We start from the raw sequence: 9,281 nt of genomic DNA, 5'->3' as shown, positions 1-9,281 counted from the left end.
AAACTAAAGAGAGAAAAAAAAGAAAAAAAAGGAAAAAAAGAAAAAAAAAGAAGAAAAAAAAGAAAAAAAGAAAAAAAAGAAAGAAAAAAAAAAAGAAAAAAAACAGACACTGAGAGAAACAATTAATAAGTGAGACCTCCTGAAACTGAAAAGCTTCTGTAAAGCAAAGAACATGGCCAAGAAGACAAAACGACGGCCTTACAGAATGGGAAAAGATCTTCACTAATCTCCAAAATGCACAAAGAAGTCGAGAAATTGGTCATCCAAAGAACAAATAATCCAATTTTAAAAAATGGAGTACAGACCTAAACAGAGAACTCTCAACAGAGGGATCTAAAATGGTTGAAAGACACTTAAATGTTGGGTCGAGGGGGGGGGGGTCATGCAAAGATGAGAACACCACCAAGTCTAATAAACCAAAAACAAACTTAAAAATACAAACACACCGCGAGTCACAGAAGCTTATCAGCTAGCTGAGACCACAGGCAGAGTTTGGGCTTCTGACACTGTGGCAAAAGGCCGGTTTCTGAAACCCATTTTTATAGTAGGGGCATCGCAGGGCAGTGGTGGCGCAAGCCTTTAATCCCAGCACTCGGGAAGCAGAGGCAGGCGGATCTCTGTGAGTTCGAGACCAGCCTGGTCTACAGAGCTAGTTCCAGGACAGGCTCCAAAGCCACAGAGAAACCCTGTATCGAAAAACAAAAAAAAAAAAAAATATGTTTCTCTGGATGTGCCTCTCTGTGTGTGTGTGTGTGTGTGTGTGTGTGTGTGTGTGTGTGTTGTGTGTGTGTGTGTGTGTTTATGGGGTGGCTTTTGAACTAACCAAGATGACTGGTTCCATATCTGGCAGAGAGGCAGGTGGATCTCTGGGAGTTTGAGGCCAGCCAGCCTGGTTGACAAGAGCTAGTTCCAAAGACAGGCTCCAAAGCAACAGAGAAACCCTTCCTTGAAAATCAAAACAAGAACACAAACCAAAAATAAAATAAAACATAAATTAAATGAGTGTGAGAGAGAGAGAGAGAAGAAATGTTGATTTGTTGATTTACAGACAAGAAATAAGAAAATACAAAACCATAATGTTACCAAGATGACAGCCTGGTTTATATAGTGAGTTAAAGGTATTATACAGAGAAACCCTTCACCAAAAATAATAATAATAATAATAATAATAATAAAAGAAGAAAACAGAAAAAAAAACAAGTAAGGAAAAAGAAAGGAAGGAAGGAAGGAAGGAAGGAAGGAAGGAAGGAAGGAAGGAAAAAACAGGTGTTTTCCTTTTTTTCTTTGTTTATCTCAGGTTATTTTATTTTAATTTATTTTTTTAATTGCAGCAGCGGCAGTATATTTTGGGCAGCACATTTCTTTATTCTCAGTTCTCAGCCCTCAGAAATCAGGAGAGGCAGAAACAGGCAAATCGCTGTGAGTTTGAGGCCACCTCGTTCTGCAGTGTGAGTTTTAGGACAGGCAAAGCGACAGACACAGAGAAACCCTGACTTAGGGGGGGAAAGTGTGTTTAGTACAGGCCTTTAATTCCGGCACTAGGAAGCAGAGGTAGAGGCAGGGGCAGCTAGATCTCTGTGAGTCTGAGGCCAGCCTTGTCTACAAAGTGAGTTCCAGGGACACAGGGAACCTCTATGTAAAAAAAAAAAACACAAATAAACTAATAATAATCATCATCATCATCATCATCTAAGAGCTCAATTAATTGACTTCACCCAAAATTCAAAAATAAAAAAAGAGTGTGTCTGACTGATCAGTGAAAGGACTATGTGGGCCAAGGGGCTGCCACAATTATGGCTTGGTGAGAGGGAGGAACTGAGGGAGGGAGGGAGGGAGGGAGGGAGGGAGGGAGGGAGGGAGGGAGGGAGGGAGAAAAGGAAGGAGGGAGGGAGGGAGGCCTGCTTTCTTAGGGTTCTTTTTCAGTAGTTGTGTTTGTACAACCCCACACACCACTTCTCATACTAAATACCGAGTCTGAGAAAATTAAAACAGCTGTGGAAAATTCCCACTTGGATGTCTGTTCCTGCCCTGTAAAACAAGAACCACAACAAAAATATCCATATCTAAGCAGGCCAATTAAGTTGTAGCCTCACCCTTTAAAGGTTCTAGCTGTTGGGAAGGGCTGGTGACCTTGAACTTTACTAGTCTCTGAAATCTGCCTTCTCACTTTTACCAGGTGCCCTCAGGGGCCAGGAGTGGAGGCCAGGGCCCCTGCTACAGGAGATTTCCTAGATCACCTACAGGCTCTTAGGATTCCTGGGCCTGCTTAGAGAAAGACACACGACACGTGAGACGCAGAGAAAAAAATTTTCTGAGACAAGGATTCTCTTAGCTTTGGCACCTGTCCTGGAACTGTAGATGACCAGGCTGGCCTCAAACTCACAGAGATCTGCCTGCCTCTGTCTGCCACAGAGAAAATTACAACAGCCATGGAATAATATGAAAAATTCTGATTTACGCCAGGCAGTGGTGGCGCACGCCTTTAATCCCAGCACTTGGGAGGCAGAGGCAGGCGGATCTCTGTGATTTCGAGACCAGCCTGGTCTACAAGAGCTAGTTCCAGGACAGGCTCCAAAACCACAGAGAAACCCTGTCTCGAAAAACCAAAAAAATAAAAATGAAAATAATAAGAATAAAATAAAATGTTAAAAAAAAAAGAAAAATTCTGATTTTGATATCATTTCCAGGAATACTGATGCAGTGAATTATTTGGAACATTTTCACTTCCGACAGAAAAAAATAAAAATGTCATTTTATTGATTTCTTTTAGAGGGTCTCTTTCCCACCAGGATGGTTTGCACTTGCTGGGTTGTTGAAGATGATCTCCTGATCCTTGTATTCCCAGTTCCTGAGTGCTGCCGGCAGGACAGACATGGGCTCACTATACACTCGAGTTTTTGACGCAGTACTGAGAACCTGGAGCCCAAAGGACAAGGCTTCAGCTTCCCCTGCCCCTCTGACATAGGCCAGATACATAAATGATTACCCAGATTTTATTTAAATCTCTCAGTGTGGCTTGTGTATGTGGGGGAGACAGGGAAGGTATCACATTTCAAAACATTTTCATAACTGCACTTAGCACTGTATTCTTTTCCATTTATTTTACTTTTATTTGAGAGTGTTTCCAATTGTGTGGGACTTAGTTAAATTTCAATTTCTTAAGGAATTTTTTTATGATTTTCTTAACTTTATTTTATGTGCAATGGTCTGAAGATGTCAGATCACCCAGAAACTGAATTTACAATCACTATGAGCTGCCATGCAGGTGCTGGGAATTGAACCCAATTTCTCTGGAAGAGCCGCGAAACTAGCTCTCCAGGCTCTTCTTAATTTAAAAGTTTATTTATGTGTCTCTGGGTGTGCCTGTGCCTGTGTTTGGTTTGTGTGTGTGTTGGGGGGGGGTTGTGTGTGGGGGTGGCTTTTGACCTCACCAGACAAAGGCATTCAAGAGCACTGGCTCCATATTTAGCAGAAACAGGATCATTGGGAGTTTTAGGACAGCCTGGTCTATAAGAAAGGAGCTAGTTTTAACAACAGTCTCCAAAGCAGCAGAGAAACCCTGTCTCATAAAGCAAAACACAAAACCAAACATATTTGAGAGAGAGAGAGAGAGAGAGAGAGAGAGAGAGAGAGAGAGAGAGAGAGATGATAAAAACACCTCCAAGATCAGGGAGACCAAGGCAGGCAGATCACTGTGAGTTTAAGGCTCCCTTGTTCTGCAGATTGAGATTCAAGGCCAGGCAAAGTGACACAGAGAAACCCCGTTTTCAAAAAAAAAAAGGTGAGGGCTGGAGAGAGATGGCTCTGTGGTTAAGAGTTCTGACTGCTCTTCCAGAGGACCCAGGTTCAATTCCTTACCACCCACATGGCAGTCAACAGCTGTCGGTAACTCCAAGATCGGACACCCTCAGATAGACATACATGCAGGCAAAACACCAATGACAATAAAATGAAAATAAATAAATTATTAGGAAAATAAATATATAGAAAAGGTGTTTAGTGCATGCCTTTAATCTCAGCACTAGGAGGCAGAGGCAGATGACTCTCTGTGAGTCTGAGGCCAGTCTTGTCTACAAAGTGAGTCCCAGGGCATACAAGGGTACACAACGAAACCTTATGTTGAACAACCACAAATAAGCAAACAAATAGAGAGATAATAACAATAAAAATATTTGAGAGTTCAAATAATTGACTTCATCCACAATAAAAGAATATAAAAATAAAAATATCAAATGCACTTGAACACATTGGCACAGGAGAACGCTTGCTAAATAGAACCCCAGTAGCACAGACACTGAGAGAAAAAGAAAAAAAAGAAAAAAGAAAAAAAAAGAAAAACAAAACAAAAAAAAGAACAAAGAAAAAAACTAGAGAGAAAAAAAGAAAAAAACGAAAAGAAGAAGAAGAAAAAAAGAAAAAAAGAAAAAAGAAAAAAAAGAAAGAAAAAAGAAAAAAAAAAGAAAAAAAAAACAGACACTGAGAGAAACAATTAATAAGTGAGACCTCCTGAAACTGAAAAGCTTCTGTAAAGCAAAGAACATGGCCAACAAGACAAAACGACGGCCTTACAGAATGGGAAAAGATCTTCACTAATCTCCAAAATACACAAAGAAGTCGAGAAATTGGTCATCCAAAGAACAAATAATCCAATTTTAAAAAATGGAGTACAGACCTAAACAGAGAACTCTCAACAGAGGGATCTAAAATGGTTGAAAGACACTTAAATGTATTTAGTGATTATATTTCTTTTCCCTTAGGGATAAAGAAATGGAGAAGTTTTTTGAAGCAGTAAGTCACAAAAACACCAGGCCGTTAAACTTCAGCTACAGGGAAACCCTGTCTCGTGGAAAAACAAAACAACAACAACAACAACAAAAAAAATCCTGAAGCCAGTGATCATTGCAAACATCTGTATGTTCAGATACTGAGCCTGAGCAAGTTAGAGTGTCACAGATTTGCTGCAATTCATTGCAAATTTCATGTGGATCACAAATCCTGCTCAAGTTACAGCTGTTAGTGTCAGTGTGAACCTTGACACCATCTCTACTGGATTCCTGTCAGCTGGGCTCCGGTCTGCTAGAAAAGCAGAAGAACTAAGGTACCGTAATTAACCTCTTCTGTGCCCCACCTGCAAGAACACTCTGTAAGCTACAGTTCTGAAAACAGCCTGGTCCTGGCATAAGAACAGACAGGAGGACCAATGGAACCGAATAGAAGACCCGGATATCGATCCACACATCTACGAACACTTGATCTTTGATAAAGAAGTCAAAAATATCCAATAGAAAAAAAAAAGAAAGCATGTGAGTTCAAGACCAGCCTGGTCTACAAGAGCTAGTTCCAGGACAGGCTCCAAAAAAAAAAAAAAAACTACAGAACAACCCTGTCTCGAAAAAAAAAGAAAGAAAGAAAGAAAGAAAGAAAGAAAGAAAGAAAGAAAGAAAGAAAGAAGAAAAAGAAAACAGTGCTGTCCTCGAAAATGCCCTCTCCCTTTGAACACGGCCCCTCCTTTGGGCTGAGTTTCCCACACAGCTCTGATGATGCAGGAGGATGCCGAGGGCCCAGTTGGTGCCTGTATCTGTGCCTTGGCAGCAGCTATTCATGTCTTGCCACTCAGAGTCAAATTCCCTTAAGTTTAGCCTTCCCTAAGTGCTTGTTCACTTCAGAAGACTCAACCCTCATCTTCCATGTCCTCCTGGCCTAATTTCTCATATTACTGTTTTACTGAGTATGAATCAGTAATATGAGATGTTCAGGAGAGGGAGGAAGGGTCATTCATGAAAAAAGTGAGTGTTCAACTAACTAACTCCCCATGGGTTCAGGAAGTAGTGAGAAGATATTAATGAAGCAGAGAGAAATTTCTGGTTTTGGAAGGAGGAAATCCTGAATGGCTCCCTCTGTGTCGGAGGAGAGACTCCTGGAAAGGAAACCTCAGGTTCCGGTTGGTCGGTCGGTCGGTCGGTCGGTCAGTTCGGGGAGAAATATCAGCAAGGAGGTAAAGGCCGTGCCTCACGACATCAGCAGTCCCTTCTCTGGAAATTCCACGGTATCCCAGAGAGCTCTCGGAATTTTGTGATGTCACTCGTGTCCTAGAAACGCCAACTGCCCTCAAGACACACTCTCTCGGTGCCTATAAGACTCGGTTCTAGACATGTTGTCTAGAGAATGGAGATCGTTCGTGGAGAGGCCAGAGGGAGGAAGAAGAAAGCTGGCCTCAGATCTCACAGGAAAACATGGAGAAATAATTAGTGGTCCTGGGGAAGACGAAGTGAGTTCACCACTAGCAGGGACTAGAGAGATTTCTGGATGTGATGGCTTTGAGACTTCCAGGGCTAGGGCTCAGGAACTGGGAGGTTTCTGGGATGAAACAGGTCTGTCTGTCTTGTTTCTCTGAGTTCCTAAAGGGCCAACCCACATCAAAGATTCACGATAGTTGATTTGACAAAGTCGGGAATTGACAAGGAGTGCGGAAGGAGTCAGTGAGATTTCAATACCAGCACTGACTGCACATCATCACCCCCCCCCCGGTCCTTTTCGTTGTGTAGCAATAATAATAGAGAAAGGGGAGTAGCGCTCTGCCAAAGCCCGTATTTTACCATGCCTTATATCACAGCCATTAGCAGGGTTGAGGCATCAAGTGCTGCAGTCAGTCCGACTCCTGTGACCCCCCTAAGGTTTCTGGCTTCCCAGTTTTGAGTGACACCATGGTCTCCAGTTCAGCTTGAGAGCTCTTTAAGAGCCAATGGAGGAGAAAGTGGAAAGAGACTGCCATTTTTTTCTTTTTCCTTTTCTTTCTTTCTTTTGCTGTTTTGCTTTGTTTTTCAAGAAAGGGTTTCTTTGTGTATCTTGGGCTGTCCTAAAACTCACTCTGTAAATCAGGCCATCTTTGAATTCACAGAGATCTGTGTGTGTGCTGTGATTAAAGCCCGGCTGAGACTGCAATTTCTTGTTAGCTCTGGGTGTCCTGAGCTGTTAGTAAGTGACAATGGCTCTGTGTTGTGAATCTCTGTGAATCCAGACTATGTTATGTCCTTCAATGACATGAGTCTGAAGCATCAAGCACCCACCCACCCCTATACTCCCTGAGGTCTCTGAAGTCACACACAGCGCAGCCTCTATAGGTCTGAATAAGGCTTAGAAAGCTTTTCCCTGGTTCACCTGGTGCAGAGGAAACCAGGTAAGTTCTGAGAGACATGCACCACCTTCCTACAGAAAGAAGGGAGGACTGATTAGCTAATACCCACAGAGGGGAAAACTCAAGTCTGGTATTTCAGACTGAACCTGCTTGGACAAAGTCTCATCTGTCAGTCACTTCCTGAGGGAAGGAGGGAGGGAGGGAGGGAGGAAGGAAGGACCACAATTATCTCTCCTCTGTGTCCTTTTTACGCTCTTTTCATGCTCTGATGAATATTGTGATTCAAGTTGGCCATGTCCCCTTTTCCACAGCATGTGCACTGTGGCTCTAGATCAAGGAATCAGTTTGTTTGTGTGTTTTGCTCTATCTAGGAGAAGCACCATAGCAGTTGCATACTGACTGAGAAATTTGATTTTTAGGAAATGATTTTTCATATCTGTGAGTGGTCTCTCCATAGATAGCCACTCATCTTTCTTTAAACTTGAGTATAGGAATGAATGATCCCTCCCTCCCTCCCTCCCTCCCTCCCTCCCTCCCTCTCTCCCTCTTCATGGGAATGAGTGTCTGCTCTTGCATTGAGGGCTCCCCAGTTCTCAGCATCTCCAGCCCAACCTGTCACAAGCTGATCACACATTTGCAAACTTGGGATATATTCTGCTGAAGTTTTGGGATAATGAATTTCATCAACTATGGGACTAACTTTGTTCTGACAGGACACTCACTCACAATCTCTCCTCATCACACCCACATAGTGTAACAACTTTGTGTTTCCTCCACAATGTGCTCATTTCTGTCAGGGAACTGAAAGCCGGCCAGCCAGCCAACACTATTTTTCCTTGTTTCTCATTTTGTTCTTATATTCTGTCTCTCCCCACCCCCCGCCTGGAAAACTTTCAGAGTTCACTCTGCCCCCTGAGTAAAGGTGTTATGCTTCCTTTTATTGTATATTTAGTGTGTGTGTGTGTGTGTGTGTGTGAGAGAGAGAGAGAGAGAGAGAGAGAGAGAGAGAGAGAGAGATTCATTATGAAATCAAAAGTCAGTCAACAACAGCAAACTTTGTATTTATTTGTCCATCCACGTATTTGCTTGTTTACTTACTTACTTACTTACTTACTCACTCACTCACTCACTCACCCACTTCATTTATTATTTATTTATTTATTTATTTGCAGTGGAAGACTTAATTCAGTAAGAATGATCAGAAGGGTAGGTAGGGTATCCTTGGGAAAAGAGTAAGATATCATGATGACTTTCCCTTCCAAGAGGGAGCTTTCTAGTAAGACGTGAAACCACAGTTTCAAGGGCCCGCTTTCCACAAGTCCTTTTCCAAGGTCAGGCATTTCTTAGGTAAGCAAGGGTCTCCATTCATTCCCTTTGAGGAACTCTCAGGCCCTGCCCTGACATTAACCTCTGACTCCTGCCTATTGTCAAGGCCAATGGGACACTCCTCAGCCCCTCCCTGACCTGAGGTGACCTGAGAAGCCACACCCCACCCCAGTTCACAGGCCTCTCTTTATCTATCTATCTAACTAAGTAACTGTACAGCATAAAATGTGGAATCTCTTCTCAATGAAATGCTGTTGGCAGCCATTCGATGAATTTATTCTCATCTCAGATCCTGTCCAGCAGGGATGTCTTCTTTCCGTGTTTCTTCTTCTTTTGTATGTTGCAGTCAGTTCAGATGTGCTGGTATATGGTGAGAAAGAGAGAGAGAGAGAAATGGAATTGCTTTTTATTTATTTGAAGAGTTTTAATGATTTAATATTCAGCTATTTCCAGCCTTATTTACCAGCACATTTATTATTACCAGCGAGCACCTTCCTCTGAAAACATTGGAATCGCCCCCCATCTGTACATGTCATGCACGTGCGTGCATATGTGTGTGTGTGTGTGTGTGTGTGTGTGTGTGTGAGCGTGTGCGCATCCCATCTATCTATCTATCTATCTATCTATCTATCTATCTATCTATCTATCTATCTATCTATGTATCCCTTCATCAAATTCCATTTTAGGAGCTGCTATGCTGACCAGTGACATGGAGGCCACCATTTTCTTAGCCAGTGACAGTCAGGAGACAGAAAGAAGGAAAGAAAGGAAGAAAGGAAGAAAGAATCTACATTCCCAAAGAAAGAAAAAATTTAAGTAA

The sequence above is a fragment of the Microtus pennsylvanicus genome, unplaced genomic scaffold (assembly GCF_037038515.1).
Source record: "Microtus pennsylvanicus isolate mMicPen1 unplaced genomic scaffold, mMicPen1.hap1 Scaffold_49, whole genome shotgun sequence".
In the NCBI taxonomy this organism is placed as follows: domain Eukaryota; kingdom Metazoa; phylum Chordata; class Mammalia; order Rodentia; family Cricetidae; genus Microtus; species Microtus pennsylvanicus.
The sequence above is the reverse complement of the archived record's forward strand: the minus strand, read 5'-3'. Positions refer to the sequence as shown.